Below are 21,834 nucleotides of genomic sequence, written 5' to 3' on the forward strand. Positions count from 1 at the left end.
AACTTCGACCTCCAAATAGCAAGATAAAGCAGCCCTCAAAACAGTCAAATTCAGCCTAGTCAAAGTCTAGTCAAACAGCCCACCTGCGGTCAGCCCTAACTGCAGTCAACGCTAGTCAAATTCAACGTTTGGCCTCGATTTCTGTGCCCAAAAATGCGGTCTACCCAAACAAAAATACCTCACCCAAAAACGTAGTCAAACAGGTCAATGCATGGTCAAACTGTCCAAAAATTTGGTCTCCTGAAATTTCGACCTCTTGAAATTTCGCTCTCTTGAAATTTCGAACGTGTGGAGGGAGAGAGGGAAGTGTGAAGATGAGTGTATCCAAATGAGGCTAAGTCACCTTCTATTTATATGTAATGTTGAGGATGAATAGACGTGATTGTTGGGCTTCTGAGCCTCTACAAAAGTTTGTTGGTCGACCTTGACAATTTGACCATAATCAAAAGAAATTCATAACTTCATTTGTACATGTCAGAACTGGATGATCTTTAGATCAATCCTACACCTCTCAGAGAGAGGAATCCAATAAAAATATCAATTGTCATAAATAAGATGACCCATGTGGAGTTTGGCCCTAGTTTCCAATTTTAACACTCCTTCTCAACTAGGGAGAACTCCATTTGCTAATCCATTTGCCAATCTGTACTATCTTGCCATCAATGCACTGCTCTGCATTGCTCTACTCTGTTGAGCTATGAAGAAGAAGAAGTGATCGAGAATGTATCATACCATTTTCTACAGACCCGAAGTCAGTCCCAATCAAAGGAGAGTGTGTCATACCACTCTCACTAACCCGAAGTCAGTTCCAATCAAAAGAGAGTGTCTCATACCACTCTTACTAACCCGAAGTCAGTGCCAATTGATCCCAAATCAATATCGGTCATCTTAGCATAGGGAAGTACGGTAGTACACGATGCGTCCATCGTAGTACTATGGTCCCTATCCTCATTTCCCTACTCATTGCCCAGATGAGAGGTACTTCCCATGAGTCCTAGACTGCATGGGTAGGATGTCTCAGTAGGAGAAGGATGAACCACTCATCCTGCCTACATGTCGCCAAGGGATATCGCAAGGGAAAGCTAAACCACTCACTCTATGGTTGCTCATTTCTCCAAGAAGTACCCCAAGCCCCCCAGAGCTCCCAAAGCTTAATGTCTATCTCATACAGGACCCTCATAAGAGGGTCTCCCCACGATTTCAAGTCGTTCTCGAAAGGCCAAGAACTTGACCTTCCCCAGGGGCTTCGTCAAAATATCAGTGACCTGCTCATCAGTGCCAATGTGATGGAGCCTTATTGCTCCTCATTGTACCATGTCTCGGATAAAGTGGTACCTGATATCTATATGCTTGGAGCGATCATGAAACACGGGATTCTCTGATAATCGGATCCCACTCTAGTTGTCACAGAGGATCACAGTGGTATCCAACACATGTCCAAATAGCTCACTGAAGAGCTTCCTCAACCAGATAACTTCACAAGATGATCAGGGGGGCAGCTATGTATTCGGCCTCGACGGTGATCAAGGAAACCGATTTATGCTTCCTGCTCATCCAGGATATCGAAGCAAAACCCAAAGAAAAACAGCATCCAGAAGTGCTCTTGCGATCCACCACACTGCCAACCCAATCAGCATCAAAATAACAATGTAGCCTCACATCTCCGGCAGTGTATCTCAGTCCATGAGTGATTGTGCCCCGAATATATCTTAGAAGATTCTTGGCACCAATCCAATGTATATGATGAGGCTCAACCATATATTGGCAAAATGTGTTAACTGCAAAACATATGTCCGAACGAGATTTCACCAAGAACATCAGTGCTCATATGAGTTAATGATACTCGGAAGCATTTCCCAATTCATGTCCAGCAACACTACCACATAACTTCTTAAAGTTAAGTTCCATCAGAGTAGTCACAAGCTTGCAATCCACCATCCCAAATCTTTCCAATATCTTCTGACCCAGGTGGATATTGGTGACCACCTGCCTATTCCACTTGGACCCCCAACACTATCTCTTTAAATTTTTCGATTTCTTTAATTGTAGCACAATTTACTATTTTTGGCAGTTTTTTGGGTCCTAAACTTCCGGAGCCGTTTTGAGGCCCTAAACGACATTTTTAGGGAAAACGAAGAGACTAAAAACGTCTCAAATTGACTTGTCAATTTGTTTTTAGCTTTCTCTTCGAGCTCTTCGAAACGAAGTATTATGATAGCCAAACGGAGATTGTATGCCAAAGTTACGACCCCGAGAAGTTGATGTACCAATTTACCCAAACGAGGCCCACAATTTTGGCACTTCATCTCCTAGGGTTAAGTTTTTGGATGTTTAGGATTTTCCATTGTTTCTCAATAATAAATAGGCCTTTGAGCCTCATTGTAGCACAGTTCAGAGACATGTAGTCCCCACATCTTTTCTCAGAGATAAGCTACCATCGCCCAAGCTTGTCTTATTTATATTCTATCAGTATTTGATATTAATGAAATGAAGTGTTATTTCTACTGCATCTTTGTATTTATAGTTATATATGTAATTTGTTGCATTCCTGTTTAAATCCGGATCATCTTCACAACATATTTTCCTTGAGAGAGGAAAATTTCACCTAGCTTTTGCCAGACCTCCAACCCTAGGAAGTAGTGCATCTGTCCTAGGTCCTTTCTCTCAAATTCAGAATCCAACTCCCTCTTACATTTGTGAATGAAAGGGCCTGCACCTGTCAAGAAGAGGTCGTCCACATAAAGTACTAGAATAAGAGGTTTATCATTTTCAACTTTAAAGTAAAGGTTTGTGTTAGCTTCACTTCTAGTGAATCCTAGCTACATCAGATAGCTATCGATCCTCTCACACCAAGCCCAGGGTGTTTGCTTCAACCCATAGAGAGCTTTCTTCAACCTGCATACATGAGATTCATGATCATGTACTTCAAACCCCTTGGGTTGTTCCACATAGACTTCTTCTTTGATTGCATCTCGACATCAATTCTTCAAACACTGGAATTCGATCATTGTTGAGTATAGTGGTTCTAAATACATACCACTCAGGCAGGAGTCCTCCAAGGGTGGTGAGAGTAAGTTCCCTGTCAAGAATGCCTTCTCCAATCGAGAGTAGATCATTCTTGATCTCAGTAATCCTCAAGATATAGGATTGAATGTCCTCGTCCTTGCCTTCTTAATATCCTTCAATTTATTCTTGAGAAATAGAATTTGAATAGCATTACTAACCTTGAACATGCCGACCAACTTGTTGTAGATCTCCTTGGAGGTCTTCAATTCGGAGATGTAGGCCACCAGATGCTTGTCAATGGAATCCCTGATAATCTTCTTCGCTTTGACTTCAACCCTATTGTACTTGGTCTTCGCAACAGCCGGTGCATTTGAAGAAGGCTCAGGGATTTTACCCTGCACATAATCCATCACTTCTTTTTCTTCCAAGGTCAAATCAAGAGACATCTTCCATCCATGATAGTTAGATTTATCATGGAGCTTGTCTTCAGCTGAGAAAAAGGATGAGGAACCCATTGAGCCTTTTGTCATTGTCCAACTGTCTTTAGTGATTGCTCTTTCACTCTTGCTTGGGCTTTGCCTTCACCTCAGCTTTGATACCATGTTAATTTTAGACAACAATGGTATGTTCTATGCTTTAGAGTAATTTTATTCAATTTCTTTATTAGCCTAGTATCAATATCCATATTGGCAATCACATCAACATGATAGTAAAATGAAAATAGAACATAAACATAAACAGTAGAAGACAAGCCAAGACAAGAGGGCACAAGATGTGGCACCAGCCAGGGACAAACCCCAATGTGGGAAACCCTTGATCAAATCTTCTTTTAGTCTTCAATAGTTTAGTAAAGAGAGATAGTACAATTTATAAATCTGATCATTTATAATAGCAGCAAAAGAGCCCTAACCAGAAAATTCAACGTTGGTCAACAGGGCAGATTTGACCCTCAGCAAATCAGTCAAATTCAATCAACTTCAGCCTCCAAACAGCAAGATAAAACAGCCCTCAAAACAATCAAATTCAGCCTAGTCAAAGTCTGGTCAAATAGCCCACATGCGGTCATCCCTAGTTGCAATCAACATTTGGCCTCAATTTTTGTGCCCAAAAATGCAGTCTGCCCAAACAGAAATAGCTCACCCAAAAACGCAGTCAAACGAGTCAATGTTGTTGGTCAACACATGGTCAAATTGTCCAGAAATTCTGTCTCGTGAAATTTCGGCCTCGTGAAATTTCGCTCTCCTAAAATTTCGAAACGTGTGGAGAGAGAGAGCGGAGTGTGAAGATGAGTGTGTCCAAATGAGGCTAAGTCACCTTCTATTTATATGCAATGTTGAGGATGAATAGACGTGATTGTTGGGCTTCTGAGCCTACATAAGTTTGTTGGCTGACCTTGACAATTTGTCCATAATCAAAATAAATTCATAACTTCATTTGTACATGTCAGAATCGGATGATCTTTAGATCAATCCTATACCTCTCAGAGAGAGGAATCCAAGAAAAATATCAGTTGTGATAAATAAGATGACCCATGTGGAGTTTGGCCCTAGTTGCCAATTTTAACAATTTTACCCTTCAAGTAGTTGCTACATCATTGATTGTATAATCCTAGGCAAACTAAGATCTATTGGTTTTTCTAGTAGAAGCAAACTACAACAATTTTCTTCAGCGATAACTACTTCCAATGATTAGTTAGCATCAATTACATATAACATTCAATATCATTAAGCTACATAAGAAAATTTCAACCATTAGTCATAGTAGAGCAGTAGAAATAACAATAAGACATTGAGACAAGAGACACAAACAATTGAGTCTGGGGCCAAGGCAAAACCCACAAGGGGAAAACCCAAAATATTTCCCTAGTGATAGAGAGTTCAAAGTTCATCAATACATCCAGAAATAAGACATCAAGATAACATCTAAGTTTCTAACCAATAACAAGAGTTGCCAAGGCTCTCCTCCTTCCTTCTGAAATTCGACCTCCTCCTACTCCTTTCTTCGATGGATCAGAGATAAAACAAGAAATCATTGATGTGTCAAAGTGAGGAGGAGAGGTCTCCTATTTATATTCTTCCAAAGGGGTCGAAAGGGTGCCTCAAAGGGGCCTAGACAACTTGGGGCCAACATGATCAAGGAGGAGGCCGACTTGACATTTGTTGAGTTATTAAATTCAAATTTAATTTTTCCTTTTTCTTTTGATGAAAATATCGACCATGGCTATTATATTTCCAACCCTCCCTCTTAGCCAGGCAGGCACTTTTCATTCTCTCTCAAGATCAATCTCACTGACTAATCCATAGGTCTCTCAGCAATTGCCTAAGGGAGAGATCAGTTGCATAAGTCTCTCTTTCTTTCAAAATCAATCTCCCCGACCAATCCATAGGTCTCTCAACAATTGCCCAAAGGAGAGATCACAAGTCTCATCATAAGGAAAGATACATAGCATCAACCACATCCCATCAATCCATATCGTTCATGAGGCCAAACCTTCCAATCATATGCAATGGTTACACAAGGTCCATTTCACCGACCATAAACAGGGTCTCTCAGTCCATGACCCAAGGGATGAATCCCTATATCAATATCAATCTCCCAAACTATATAGTCTCTCAGTCCACAACCCAAGGGAGAGAACTCATACTTCCCAACCAAACCATTGGCCTCTTAGTCAACGACCCAAGGAAGGGAACTCAATATCAATCTCCCTGACCAATCCATAGATCTCTCACCAACTGCCTAAGGGAGAGATCACAAAATCATTGTCCCCGACCAAACTCATTGGTCTCTCAGTCAACCAACCTAAGGGATCACTCCATGCCACAAAACCAAGCTTCCCGACTAGAGTCAATGGCCTCTCGGTCAACTGACCTAAGGGAGTAACAATCTTCCCGACCATAATCTACGGTCTCTCAGCTACAACCCAAGGAAGATTCATGATGTTATACAATCAATGCTCCCTCTCCACGATGGGTCCTCATCCATTACAGGCTTCTCATAGAAGCAAACATTAGCAAACAACAGAAAAGTATACCATGGTCAAATCCAGCAGACAATAATAGGCTAAACAAATAGCTATTTATTTAGCTTTGATCGTGGCTTCTCACAGAGGCAAACACCAAAATATGCAACAGATAGTTCAACGAGCCAAACAAAGAATCAAGTCAACAACACAGTCTTGCAGTTCTTCAAATTTTTCATCATGGAGATGTCCATGGACTCACAGTCCATTATGCCAAATTGCAGCAAGGATTTCACCAGGCTCATGTCTTTTGGAAAAGAGTGCCCCATTACATAGGAAACAGAAGTCCTTAGCCCTTGTCAGAAACAAATCATCAATATATAGCAAAAAAATCACGAAGTCATCTTCAACACATTCAGATCAGCGTCGTTCTTAGAAACTTCTAGCCATCTTCATCTTGGTCACAGATCAAAAACATGCTTCAATTAGGTTGATCGTGTATGCTCCCTTTGAGTCCAGAGCTCATCCAATCACGAGTCTCTTCTTGTCACTTTGTTCTTTCATCAATTGCCACAGCCTTAGCAATCTTCACTATGTACCTACAATCCTCAGTAGGAGGCCATGGAAGAACAAACACAACCAAACAAGATACACAAGGACAAGAATATCAACAATAGTAATGATTTAAAGCAAGATACAAGATACTTATCTTTTGAGAACATGTCAGCGCCCTCTTAATCTTAGCCTTCTTGCATCCAACCTGCAAACGAACCTCATCATCAAGATATCATTTCTTCTAGGAGATAGGGTTTCTACTTTCAAGCGTAAACAATCAATCCATAAGCCCTAAGCTTTTATCTCCAACCTTTTTGTCTAGATAGAGTTAATAATTATTTAGCTAGGGTTTTGACTCCAAAGCCTAATAATTCTTCAAGTTTAGTCTAGATGTGTAACACTTATCCATGGATTCTTTTCCAACTTCATCATTCTCATTTTCAATATCAGCAATATGAATGTGATTAGTCCTAGGGTTTAGTCCACAAACCCTAGGGCTTGCTTGTTCAAACCCTTGCTCGGGTTTTACAAATCCAAAACATTTCAATCTTCCAAACCCTATATTTTTCAATCACATCAAATCTCAAATCCTCAGCAATAATCTGATCAGAATGGACTTAGAAGGGAAGCTTCGACCTCTTATTATTTCTACCTTGCTTAGCAAATGGTGTAACCTTGACATCCTTGCATTTATTCCAAAGTGAAAGCTACATGCTACAGATCAAGGAACTCTTTTATCAATGTAACAGTTGCGTTGCTTTTGCAATAAATTTCATCATTCAGGTCAAGGCTTATTCTCAAATATTCATGTCAGCTCTTAGTTATATAGGACTTCATTAAGAGAGACATTGGTCTTCAAGGCTTGAAGAGAAACAAGTAACATCTATAGATTTAATATACATTTTGCTCAATACTTGAAATTTCAAAGTAGTGTCCTGATGCTATTTTTGCAGACTTACAACTTGTTCGTTTTTTAATGATTCTTAATTGAAATACTAAGCCACTCATTATTGTTTGATTGCTCTAAAGATTTGAACAAAACTCAAAGGGAGATCATTAGTGAAACTTCAATAATCCATATCAGTGGGTTCCTCTTGAGACTCTAGACGAGATGGGTGGTCAGGACCGACATTATGTTTTCCTGGTCGTACAATAACTTCAAATTCGAATTCTTGGAATAGTAATAACCATTGACCAATTCGTCCTTGATTAACTGGTTTGTTTACAAGGTATTTTAATGCTTGTTGATCAATGTAAAATATAAAAGGGTTTGCCAAGAGATAATGCCGAAATTTTTGTAAGGCAAAAAATCATTGCTAGAGCTTCGCGTTCTGTCGTGGAATAGTTTCGTTTAGGCTTGTTAAGTTTCCAACTAGCATAGGTGTTTGGATGGTCTATCAATTCCTCGTCGGGTTGTGCTAGCACTGCTCCAACTACAACGTTTGATGCATCGACATGTACATGGAATTGTTTGGACTAGTCGAGAAACTTAAGGATTGGAGCTTCAACTAATTTCTTTTTTAACAACTGGAAAGACTCATCGCATTCATTAGACCAAATAAAAGGAACATCTTTCCTTAAAATCTCATCGATTGGAAACGTGATGTCAAAGTAATGCCTAATGAATTTTCTATAATATCCTGTATGCCCTAAGAATATTTTGATTTGTTTTTTATTTACAGGAGGCTTCAAATCTAAGATTACCTTGATTTTCTCCATATCTACTTTAATCCCTTCCTTTGAAACCACATGGCCCAGCAATATTCCAATAGGTGTTGCAAATATGCAATTTTTTTATATTCAAGGATAAATGTCTCTGACGGCATCTCTCAAGCATTAGTCGTAGCCATTGAATATGATCTTTTAATAATGTGTATATTGTCCAATCATCGAAGTATACTGCCATTGTTTTATAGATATACTCTTGGAATGCTTTAACAACGATCCTTGAGAATAATGTTAGAGCATTCTTCAATCCGAAAGGCATTACTCTGTAAGCAAAAGAGCCAAATTTAGTAACAAGAGTTGTTTTTTTCTTCATCTTCTTCCGCTATAGGTACCTGGTTATAGTCCAAGAATCCATCAGTAAAGGAATAACACTCATGTCCCGCAACCTCATCTATGATTTCCTCAGCAAAGGGGGTTGGGAATGGGTCAGTGACTGTTAATTTATTTAATCCTCGATAATCGACACAAATGTGTTGTATGATTGAGTCACGCTTCTTTGGCTAAATGACCATAGGGTTTTCCCACTCTAATGTTTCTATAGGGTAAATAATACCAGTGGCTAGCATTCCTTCAATTTCATTTTGCACAATGGGTTTATATTTGTGCGCAAGCTTATAAGGCCTTTTCTTTATTGGTTTAGCTCCCAGTATGTGATTTATTTTCATTTCTCCCATTTCCTTGACCAATCCTTCTAAAATCTTTAGAGCGAATATGTCTTGATATTCCTTAAGTAGATCGACAAATTCTACGATTTGTTTCTCCGACCAATAATCACCAAGTCAAGTGATTTTCAGTCAGTCGTCATTTGATATATCTACTTCTCGTATTTTAATCTTAGCGTCCATCTAGTCGGGTGTTTTAGAGTCATCAATTTGTTGTTCCCCGACTTTTTTTTTTGATATTTTGGCGAAAAGTCTATTTTTTTTATTTCTCGGTTTCTTCTTGTTTCCTGACTTTATACTCTGTGTGAATTCTTTTATGATTTTCAAGATGATTTTTGTTCAAACAAAAGTTGTGACCAGTAATAGATGATTCTTCCATTTCTAAACAACTGGCCCTCTTTTGTTCAAACGTGTGCGATATATGATTACAGGTCACTGAGGCATCAACTAATTTTCGATGGTCGGTTTTTCTATGATAAAATCTTTAATTTTAAGCGTTGCATCCTTTAAGTATGATTCGTCTGATTTGAACTTGAAATCCTTGATGAAGTTTTCCCTTGATTCTTTCCATTGAAGTGATTGACCACGACCTTCTTCCAATTCATATCATTTATTCAATAGGTCATCCAAGGTGTTTATAAACATATGTGGCCAAACTCGCTCATCTTTATAGTCGATCGTTCTCCCTTCCAATTCACATGTTTGAATATGAGCGATAGGATCTTGTCCTGCGCTAAAAGTGGGTATGCTTGCTTGTGCAGATAACTATTTTCCTCTGAAGCGCTCCATAAAGTATGTTGTTGCAGTCGTCCATGTTTGAAGTCGAGATGAATGGGTATCCCACCATCTCACGAGTTGTCCTGTGAAAGTTCGCACCAAACTCTGCATTTTGCCATGTTCTTTGATGGTCTTTGTTACTTGCTCTACATGATTGACAGAAGACGCCCTTTCTTTAAATCGAATGATGTTATTAGAATCATTGTTAAATCTGTTAGAAGTAGAGAAGGTATTCCTCAGCAATTTTTTCACATACAATTAGTATTTCTTTAATAGAGTAACATGGACGAATTTTTTATGTCGGAATGGCTTGAATTGTCCAAAATTATTTTGCTTTTGGATTAGTAGTTTTCAATCTACCATTCATAAAGCTCTATATCAGAGTTTTGTCCAATGGAGAGTGGTGAACTTATCAAAATTTCACCATAGGCATTTGGTTCAACATTGTCATGATCTTCATGCAGTACTTGATAGAGTTGTCTCATTTCAGCTTATTCGTCAAAAGCTTCAACCCAAGGCTTTCCTTCTCGGGGGTCTAAGGGAATGATAATTTTATTATTGTTACCTTTTAGGTTAATTCTATCTTTTCCTAATGATATTGTTGCCTTCATTTTCCATCCCCAAGTTTGGTCAACTAATGTCGAGTATGCATGGATTCCGTCGACTACGTTAATGACTTCAAAGTCGACTATCGTCGGGATCCCCATTATGTTAGTTTGTACATGTCACAACATCCCTATTGGTTTCATAAATCTCTGGTCCAATAATTTAGGATAATTAGTCGTTTTGTGTAGGCCTCATCGACCCATATTAATCCACATCTCTCTTGGCAGAATGTTTATTTGCAAACCGAATTCCACCACAACTTGTCTAACCATGTATCCATTTACTTCTAATTCAACTTGTGGATCATGATCTTCTAATTGATTTACTTGTGAGAGTTGACGAACATTTTTCCCTTTTTCTCTGTTTCCGTTGCAATTTTTTAGCATATTCAGCAATTCTACCAAGAGAGCAATAGAATGTTCTTCTTTTAATAGTTCAAGAAATTCTTCCAAGATTAGATCCTTAGATAATCGTTGTTGGTCAGTTTCTTTCATAAAAAATTCGACAGCTTTTGTCATTGCATCATTTTGTCCTTGCATATCAGGGTATTTCGTCGTGTTTTGACTAGTTGAATCACTTGGTGGTCTTGATTGTTGTTATCTTTACGTGCTCTTGACCTTGTGACTACATGAAGGCTTTTGGAATTTAAAATCTCATGCTTAGGAACTATTTGTAATAAATTAATAGACTTTTTATTTAAGATTTTCTCAATATTTTAGGGCAATCCTCCAAAGAATGATCACTCAAACCACACATATTACAGAAGCGTAAACCAGTTTTATCTTTCAAGGGGAATTTTGTAGCAATGCACCCTTCTTGCCAACAGGTATAGCAATAAAATCTCCCTCAACCTTGACCACGACCACATCCCCTACCATTGTAACCTCCTTGTCGTCCACCATAGCCAACCTGACCACGTCCTCTTCTGCTGAAAGATGGTAGTTCACTAAATTGATCGATACCCTGAGTATGATAGACAACATGGTAATTGGGTTTACTTTTTCCATTGAGTGGGCATTCCTGGGTGGAATGCATGTTGTTCTCATAGATGGCGCAAAACTTCAGCTTGGAGTTTTGTAGGTTGTATTGACAGTGTTTGGTGGATTGGTTAGAGGCGACTTGGCAGATATCACAATATACGTCGGACTGTATTCTTCGAACATATTGGTCGAAATAATCTACAAACTTACAAATATCTTTTGTATGTCCTTCCATGTGGCAATTAGTACACCAAAGATGGTTCTTTTGGAGTGCCAATTGCATTAGAAAGTTTTGTAAATGGTCTAGTTTGTCTTCAAGTTTGTTGTCAGTCAATGAGATAGTTGATTGGCCTTCGTCATCTTGCTCAATGCGTTGTGCTAATTTCAGTGCCTCTTCATAGTTTGTAACTTCATGCATTCGAAGCAGTCCTCAGATTTTCCGAAGTAGACCAGCCACATACCATTGAACTAAGAGATGTTCGTCATGGTATAAAGAATCTGGCTCAACAAATCTTTGAATCATTTGTCATATTCTCGTACAGATTTGCTTGGTCTTTGCTTGATTTCCTTTAATTTTTGAGTTCCTCAATGCTTGACATCTTGAGCTTTGAAGAATGTCAGAAAATTGGTCTTAATTTTGATTTTTGATTTAGGTTGTTTCTCTGTAAGGTTCATAAACCATGTTAATGCTTGTTTTCTTAAGGCTGCACAAGCAAACTGTGCCATTCGCTTGTCTTCATCGTTAATATCATTTGCAATCCGAAATTTTTCGCAAATAAACCAGTGCCTTTTCAGGTCATTCTCGCCTTCATAGATGGGTATGTGGTTCAAACCCATTTTGATTGAATGAGGTAGTGACGGTTGAGATGTTAGACTATTGCTTAAATGGTCGTTATTGTCAGGCTCATCATCGAATGATGTATTCATATCTTCTTCTTTATCATTGATAACTTGTGATAATGATTTGTCGGTCTAGCACGCCCTATCTATATATTTTGTGAACTGACTTTCTCGAGGTCGCGACTCTTCGTCAAGCGATTTTATACTTTGGGTTTCTTCTATGGATACAAGCTACGGCAGGTGGCATACAATCATCAGATTGGTTAGTTGGAGAAGTACTTGTTCTACTTCATTATTATTGTTTGATTGATCTTGGTCATGATTTTCTGTCTCTTGATAGTTTCTTTGTTCTTGTTCATTATACCAGACTACAGATATTTCAGAATAATTTCGCAACTGGAGAAATTCTCAAATGTTGGGACTCGCTACTGTTGTAGTCAAAGTTCTTATTGTTGGACTAGAATCGTCAATTTCCATGGTGTCTACTTGCTCTCTAGGGGTTATCAGTAGACCTTCATTATCTATCGGTGTGGGTGGTGCTACGCCTCTCAACTCTTCTAAGGAGTCTCGTGCATCTTCGCTCTCATGCTCCTAATTCTGGATTCTTCTTCTCTGGTATTCTTGTTCTCTAATTTGCTCCCGACGTTGTTGTCTCTTGTCCCTTGCTATTTTATGTATATCAGTCGATTGTTTATATTGTCGATCACTATTTGGTCGGTTATTTTCTTCTTGTTATTTCCTAGCAGTCGACTTTCTTCTTTCCATTTTTGTCAAATATACGTACTTCAACTTTATTTCTTTCTTTTTCATTTTTCTTCTTTATTTCTCACATCCATTACCCCCCCCATGTCGATCCAACTTAGTGCCAGTTCACGAAAAGGTATCTGTCGGCCATGATTATTTGCTTAAGAAATAATCCCATGCTTCCTTTGTATCTTTACATTGAGCGTCAAGAAATTTTCGCCACTTGGTTTGATATTTCTTCCAATCAGTATTGGCTAGTATCCCTAACGGTGGTCAGTACTCAACAATATGTCCTGCACCTTTTTCAAGAAGGAACTTGTGTAAAAGGGTAGGGATTGTGCAAAAGAAACCATCGTGCAGGTCATCATGAAATATGGTCTTAATACGTTCGATTGAAGTCTGATATTCTACTGCCTGCACTTCGCAATAGTTTTCCATCGACTCGAGCCACTCATGTAGATACGTTCGACCATCATTCAACAGTTTCAGTAACAATCAGCCGTCAGCTTCGTTCTGAGGTTTTTTCATGGGCAACGCAGTCGAGGAACTTCTTGATTTCAACCGGGGCACCTCCTATGAATCGTTCATGCGCTTCTGTAAAGAAGTTGGCTCTGGATTCTGCAATTGTTAGACGATTTCTACGCGCGTAGTTCTTTAAATAGATAGTGATCTTTGCCTCCCACCATAGCTATATCTCTTTTAATGTTAACATTTATGCCTACATAATATGTGACTCAAGTTCTGACTACCAGCAACGGAACTAATGTTGTAATCTAGCGAAAAGCATACATTGTTACCAATAAACAGACATCAAGTAATCATACGACAAGCACAGATAAAGATGCAAAGAGACAAAGTAATGGAGAACCAGCAGAAGAGCGCAGATATATCTATATTAAATGTCGAACTAGAACTGTTACAGTGTTATGCAGACAAACATATATATAAATTGTTAGGATAGTTATGCTAGTCTAATTGTCCGACCAAACATGATGCTTAGTTGTTACTAGTTAACCTTTCATTACATTACAGATTTATCGACTTGACTTGGACTAGTCGGCTCAGCTGACTAGCTCCTCCAACACTTACAAAGGAGCATAGCTTTGAAAAAATATATAATAGATTTTCCAAGTGACATGGTCTTTGATCCTGGGACTTATAAGCGTCGGCTTCTTTTCTTCCAAATCAATTAGGTTGGCCTTTTTCAGTGTGATATCATACTTCTTTTATGTATCAAAGTGTCTCCTTCAAGCAGTCTTAGTGTCAGGGTTATACCATAGATCTGAATCCTCCACAAAGTTGTGTCACAGAGATGAGAGTATCATAGACCTCGCATGTTCACAAGGCTATTAGAGCCTCAAATTTGCATTGTTCACAAGGCTATTGGAGCCTCAGATCTACATTGTTTTCCATAGAGAATAAGTGCCTCGGGACTTGCATCATTCTACAATGATTTATGTTTTGAACCTCACATCATTCCATGAGAATTTGCTCCATAAACATTGCATGATTCCATAGATATATAGTCTCAGATTTCACACTACTTCCACGGAGATAAAGTGCCTCAGGTCCACATAGTTTCCACAGAGAATCAATGCCTTATGTCCACAATTATTTTTCATGGAAGACAGGTGTCTTTAGTCAGCAATTTTCCACAGAAGGTAGGATGCCTCAAATCTGCAAAATTCCGCAAAAGATAGGATGCCTTAGAATATTGTGCATATTAAGAGCCACAGAACTTCGCATGCCACAGGTCTGCAAGGTATGTTGCCTCAAGCTTGAATGAAATAGGTGATTATAGAGATATGATGCCACAGAACTCGGCCTAGGTTACAGATCTCTGTGACCCCACATTAGGGTTCAGATGCTACTGAGGTAGTAGATCAGATCCTAGAAGAAGCTCACTTAACACGGACTTTCCGTCCTTAACTACCTTAGGTTCGGATCCTTCTATAATTCGGATTACTTTTTCTTTTACAATGGCTAGGTCTTATTATAGTTCCACAGATGCCTCAGATCAATCACAATATATCACAGGCAGGAGGCTCGGATTTCATCCATCAAAATCAACTTATACATTAGTCCAGTTTATCGAACCATTTCCAAAGTGTTTGTATCAAGGATAAACTTATAATTTATTACAAGAGAACCACATAAGCAATTTCAATCTTGCCAAAAGTACAATTCAAACTCTACCATTACAAAGATAGAGCTCGGACTTCTCTGACACAGATGGTTTGGATGAATTACCTCAGTATGATGTATATGAGCCCACAACTTAGCTTGGATAAAATTACTTCCACAGTATAATGTGTCCCAGACTTCAAGAAGCTTGGATCACTTCATGGATAACTCGAATCCTAACACAGAATTCAAACTTCACTCAATTCGGCCCTTAATTCCAAGGATATGAGGGAGATCGAATTAGGATCATTATTTAGAACTTACACTTGCATTTTTAACTACCACAGAGATGAGGCTCAAATCACCTCAACATAGACTTCAGACCCTTCCATAAACCTTAGAACCATCTCGCAAAACAAAGAGTCGGTTGACAACACTTACCTTACTCAGATAGCACAAACTTTTCGATCCTTCTTCCACAAGATAATGCAATTATTTTATCATGATTGCTCACAGAGATACAATACCTCAGTAACTCACATATCCATAGAGAGATAGTGCCTCAGTGAAACTCGGTTGGAATACAAAGACATAGGAACTTGAGCCCAGGACTTCGCATAAGCCTCAGATGATGATTCAAAGTGTCTTCCTCCCAAATTGCTCTTCAAATGGCTCAAATTCCATGTTGATTTTTCTAGTAGAAGCAGACTAAAACAATTTTCTTCAAAGATAACTACTTCCAATGATCAGTTAAACTTAGCATCAATTACATATAACATTCAATATCATTAAGCAGTTATACATAAGAAAATTTCAACCATTAATCACAGTAGAGCAGTAAAAATAACAATGAATTATGAGACAAGAGAGACAGAAAATTAGGCCCAAGGCCAGGGGAAAACCCAGAAATCTTTCCTTATGAGAGAAAGAGTTCAAAGTTCATCCCATAAATAAGACATCAAGATAAAATCTAACCAGTAACAAGAGTTTCCAAGCCTCTCCTCCTTCCTTATGAAATTCGGCCTCCTACTCCTTTCTTTGCAAGATCAGAGATAAAACAAGAAACCATCAATGTGTCAAAGTGAGAAGGAGAGGTCTCATATTTATAGTCATCCAAAGGGGTCAAAAGGGTGCCTCAAAGGGGCCTAGCCAACTTGGGACCGACATGATCAAGGAGGAGGCCAACTTGAAATTTATCGAGTCATTAAATTCAAATTTAATTTTTCCTTTTTCTTTTGATGAAAAATACTGACCATGGCTACTATATTTCCAACAAGATCACGAACCTAGTGAACCCATGGTCTAAAGCTTGTGCAAAATTTTGGGAAAAATGGTGGTGAGTGCTACTATTGAGTGAAAATGTGATCAATGTGATGAAGTTGTTGCTACAAATCAAGGAAAAAAGGTAAACGGTGGTTTGGTCTAAGCCTTCAACCTTTCAACCCTATAGTCTTCACCTTTGAACCTTGGTTTGTAACCTCAACCTTCAAAGCTCAAACTGTGGTCTGGTCTAGCCCAGTTGTAGCATCCATCTTGACCCATCAAAGACTCAAAGAATATAGCTATTGCAAAACACTCAAAGCCTATAGTCATTAGGCTAGGCTATGACTCCACATAGGTTTAAAAGCAATGTTTCACCATGTTTTTGGGATGGAGTGATGCGGGAACAAGGAGACACAAAGGGGGAATGTGTGGGAAAACCCCCAAGTGGAAATTAAGGGGGAATTAATCAATTTGGATTAATTGCAACCCTTAAAGTTTGGCAAGTTTTGAACTTGAACCTTCAAATTCATTGAACTAACTTAGGTTACAAGTACATACGAGCAACATATCAGAAGCTAGTACAAGATTGTCCTTCAAGTAATCACAAGCTTGGACTCTCCAACGCATCCAAACCCTAACCAAAAAAATGGTTTATCAAGGCATCACACGAAGCAACTCCTAGCCACTCCAACGGCTCAAAAACAAGCTAGGATTACCACCAATAAGTCCTCCCTTGATCTTTCCAAGCTTGCATCATGCAAGCTCCCCCTAGCAAAAGCACTCCTATTTTCTTCTAGAGTTTCTTTGCTATGAACCCTAGGTCTTCCTTACACAAGGACATCAACCTTGTCACTTAAAATCTTCTCTAGGTTTTGCCTCTCACAAACCCTAGTGCCTTCCTTGCATCAACACAAGTGCAAAGACTCGACACATGTTCACCAATAACATATAAATGATCTAAAGAACTTTCACATGCATACTATATGATTACCACAACTAAAGACTCTCTCCTCCCTTCATATAGAATAGGTGAGGTGGACCAACAAAAGTAAAATCGACAAAGTCCAAAAGCAATCTAATCTAATTCTCAATATAAGGTCTCCAAGTAAAGTGATCTCTTTCCAACATGTAAGGCTCCTCAAATGTTGTGTTCTCCAAGCATGGGCTCCAAGTTAAGTTGCAAGAAAAGTGGCATGAGAATTTGTACCATTCTCGGAAACTAACTAAAATGTAGAAATGTGTTTCATACAAATTGGAAACACATTTATTAATTGCTAGCCCATGTTTCAAGCCTATTTAACAATCCATACAATGCATTTCATGGTCTGACTTGGGCAATTTTGACTAGATTCGACCACACAGAACCACCTTGACAACTATAAACCTTAATTCAAGGTTAACTAAGCATTAACAGTGCTTATAGAATCCTCTAACAATGACAATCTTTTAGACACAGAATTTCCTTCTCAATTTTTCCTGACACTGTGCAAGAGTGATTTCAGCAAGAAGAATTAAATATTTTGGGCAGCTTGAGCAGGGGAGGTTCCAAAAAGTGGAATTTCGATGTCTTAGACAGCTACGGCAAACATTGTAGTTTTTGGGCAGCTACAGCCATCATTTCCTGTGTGTTTAGGTAAGCAGCAATCAATTTGGTTATTTGGGCAAGCTACAACTGGGATTTTCTGGTGTTCTGGGCAGATTCAGCAATCATTTCCTGTGTGTTTAAATAAACAGCAAACTTTCTTGGTAGTTATTTGAGTGCTTTATTATACTTAATGCATCTATTACTCATTGCAGAACTGTTTTATTTTTTTTGCAGCAGCGGCAGCGATGGCTTCCAACCAAACTGCTTCTCTTCCTCCAACTGCTAAAATCAACAAGAAGAATGACTTGTATCCTCTTTGGAGGCATGTTTAGAAGATTGCAGGAATTCCTGATGGTGGTTCACAGGAACCAGAGTGCAATCTCTATCATCAACCGTACAAGGGCTCTTACCTAACAGTGAAGGCACACTTTTTGCACGAATCAAGAAAGGGTGTTGACTGCGGTAAAAAAATGTAACCCAAAAGAGAGGGACCAGGAATTTCCCAGTTCACTGGTTGTGTAGTGAGCTAGGGCAATCTGATCTAGGGTTTCCTTAAATAAATCAGGGTTTTTCCACAAATTCAGATAAGGACACAGAAATTTCAAGTAATATTTCGTTCCAGATTTAATAATTCAGTATGAATTGAATTCAACAGACTTGAACTACTTGCATCAACGAATCCAAGCTAATCTATTCCACAATCTCACTAGTATTATGCAGAAAATACCCTAGATAGCTTAGAAATGATAATTTCCTCTTCTCTGTACACAGTTTCCCTTGGAAATTCTTCCAACCCCTTTTACTGCTCGTGAACTGTCCCAGAGATCTCGATCTGGTGACAGACTCGGATCAGAACCCTTTTCAGCCATAGTCAATTAACTTTCGAACTCTGTACAGGAGCCCAAGCTTATCCCACGACTTCAGAACTGCCAGTGCATAAACACTTGGAGATCTTCTGGCTCACCTGGCACGATATGAATGGTTCTGGGTACTCCAGAGCCGCTACAGGTAAGTATAATCATCCGGCAGTCTTAGAGTGGGTAGGGTGGGTTACAATAACTTCAAATAGAGATTCCTCCTGGCTTCAATTAATTTATTTATGAAAGGTTTACACAAGGTTTCATTCTGCTTCTTTTTCAAGCTTGTTGGTCTAAGAACATCTGTCAAACTTCAGAAATAAGTTTTGCTAGTTTATCCTTGCCTTACGGCTACCACAGAGAATTTGCCCTGCGGCCCACAGAAGTTTCATCTGCCTCAAAATTGGTTTGTTTCTTTCCTTAAGTCCGTGATGCTAGCCTCTGGATCTGTGGCCTGCTTCAGGATGCCTTTATTTTCCGATAGAGAGAGAAATCCGTGCCGAATAAAGCCCAAGAGATTTTTGGTTGATCCACAGTGAATTTGACTGCTTCTGGAGTTGTGATCTGCTTTAGGAGGTTGGGCACAGAGTGATATTAAACTCATAAAATACCTTCAGATGGCCTGGATTGGGTCTTCGCTGAACTTCAGGACATTTGCTGATGTCAGGAGCAATGCTCCTATGGCCACAGCACAATTCGTATGCTTCCAAATCAAGTTTGTTTCAGGTTCTGCCACAATTTGCCTTCAAACCAGATTTATTTGACCTCAGGGGGGAGTCTGGATTTGGTCCTTAAGATTAATTTGCTTGACTCGAATGACCGCAAGTGACCCAAATCAGAAGAATGGGCTCTTTTAAGGGACTTGGGATGATTATAACTCCTTTCCTGACAGTGTGGTTCTGAATCCAAATGCAAAGCATAATGGCGGCATACTCCTAACACTTGAGTAGGTTGCACGTATGTTAAGTTTTAACCTTCCATATAAAAAATTGCTCTCTTGCTCCTCTGTTCTCTGAGTTTGAAAGCTGGTCCTTAAACATGCTTGTTTTTCTGTGTCAAGCCCATACACAATTCAATTTCATTGTTTATAGAATCATCGTTCATATGACATTAATATGTAAAGGGCCTCCTTTCAAGCCATCAGCTAAGAGTTAAAACCAATAGTGTTATAACACCTCACCACTATCACTTACTTAGTTATACGGCCTTCTTATTACAAATTCAAGTAGTTAAAAATATGTGTTTATTATTCAATAATTTCAATTTCTTTTTCAGACATTTATTCCAGTTCATAAACAACAAGAAGATCACAAAAAAAGCAAAATGCTTAAATATTTCTTCCCTTTCAACAAATTTTGTAATGTTTCAGCATGAGTTTGTGTCTAAACTCTTAACTTTCTTTCCCACTGGAAAACAGTCTAAAATGATGCCAAAGAAACCAATTCACAAGAAATAGCCATTAGATTATTCAATGTAAACACATAATTTCTTTAAAACAAAGAAATCTCACATTGAAACACCCAAAGAAGAATATAAAAAGTAGGAAAACAAACAGTTTTTAGAGTTTTGACGTACAAATGATCAGATAAAAAGGAAACCGGAATCTAATTTACAATTTGTGAATAAAGTTTACAGTGGCAAGAACATTATAGCCACTACAAACTATGTAGTTGTATTTAGATGTATTTTAAATTAACTGCCCAAAAACTTGATTAGTAATTCAATTAGAAAGAAAAGAAGAAACAAAATTAGACTGTTATGCTTATATCTATTTTCTACGAACATCAAATTTTTATAAATCTGAGGAATTATTTAAAAACTATCCTTCCTTGAAAATAATACAGTGATCACTACACACATGTACCCTATAAGAGGTAAAGAGAATCATACAGTCACGTCTGAAAACCCAACAAAGTTATCAAGTTCTCCAAAATGAGCCTGCACAGGTGCTTTTGCTGATGATGGATCTGCAAGTTGTGTAGAAGGAACACCATAGAATGCAACAACGCTATCAACTTCTGGAACCAACACAGCACTTGCAATAGATAAAGCACCACCCATGCAAAAGCCTGTTACTCCAACCTGCAATGTTCAAGCAGACAACAATTCTTACTCAATTAAAGGAATATATTAAAATTAAATTGTCAATATCCTTTGCAGCTTTTGGTGTAATGGGATTAATGTGATATAACAACAACCACCAACCAATCAATTTATCTTATTTTCACATAACTATACAAAAATAAAATTCACAATCTTAATATATAGAAAATAAGTCCCTGATATGAACTCCCTCCATAAACTGTAATGGCTGGTCCTCACCAGAACAGTGCAATCCACACATTTGGCTATGGCCAACTCATATTGTCTCACTAATGTATTTGGTTAGGAATTGATGTAACCCAGTGTTACTTGGGAGAGGGAGCGAAAGCGGGGAGCGGGAGCGACATTTTCAGAAGCTCCCGGTTTGGGAGCGAATCCCAGAGTGTTTTTTATATAATATATATATATTTTATATTTTGATACATATATGTCAACAAAAACATAATGATTAGATATAAAAAACATAAAAAAACATAGATTGAACCATATAACAACAATCATCTAGAAGTTATAATCTTCATCAACCACGTCCACAAGTTAGTAACATACAACATATTGAGTCTCATGATTCATCAATCTTAAAGTTTCAAGCTTTCAAAATTCAATATATAACATTTATCATCATTGATCACCAAAGTAGTACTTGTAAGCTAAGTGTAACCATTACAACAAATAATATCTAACATGAAATGAAATGAAACAACTTTCCACTTTCATGAAGCATCATATTCATAATTCATTACTAATGAGTTATAATTGCCAACTTCAAACTTAAATTGTCATATATTGTTTAAAAAATATCATAATAAATATGAAAGAGTCAATAGTTATAAAAGCTACTAGAAACTAGAAAAGAGAAGTAAATCTATTATCTATTTCTTATGCTTGGACCTCTTGCCACCACAAGAAATGTCTAATTTTTTAGTCTTGTTGGAAAATCAGGATCTTTGTCATTAATATCACCCTCTAAGCATTAATATCCAGAGGTATCTTTGTCATTACCTCTGTATCTGTATAGGGATCTTTGTCATTAATATCACCC

The 21,834-nt window shown here is 38.2% G+C and overlaps 1 pseudogene across 1 annotated transcript in view; it reads right to left on the reverse strand.

Annotated features, from left to right (window-relative positions):
• Positions 1-21,834, reverse strand: part of LOC149205847 (uncharacterized) — a 77,184-nt pseudogene that overhangs the window by 17,819 nt on the left and 37,531 nt on the right. Inside the window, exon 4 of the transcript XR_016252496.1 lies at positions 20,580-20,771. The product of XR_016252496.1 is annotated as an uncharacterized LOC149205847 (transcript). The remainder of the gene's footprint in view (positions 1-20,579; positions 20,772-21,834) is intronic.

The sequence above is a fragment of the Pinus tabuliformis genome, chromosome 1_2 (assembly GCF_031772625.1).
Source record: "Pinus tabuliformis cultivar Carrire ecotype Pingquan chromosome 1_2, CPIR1, whole genome shotgun sequence".
NCBI lineage: Eukaryota > Viridiplantae > Streptophyta > Pinopsida > Pinales > Pinaceae > Pinus > Pinus tabuliformis.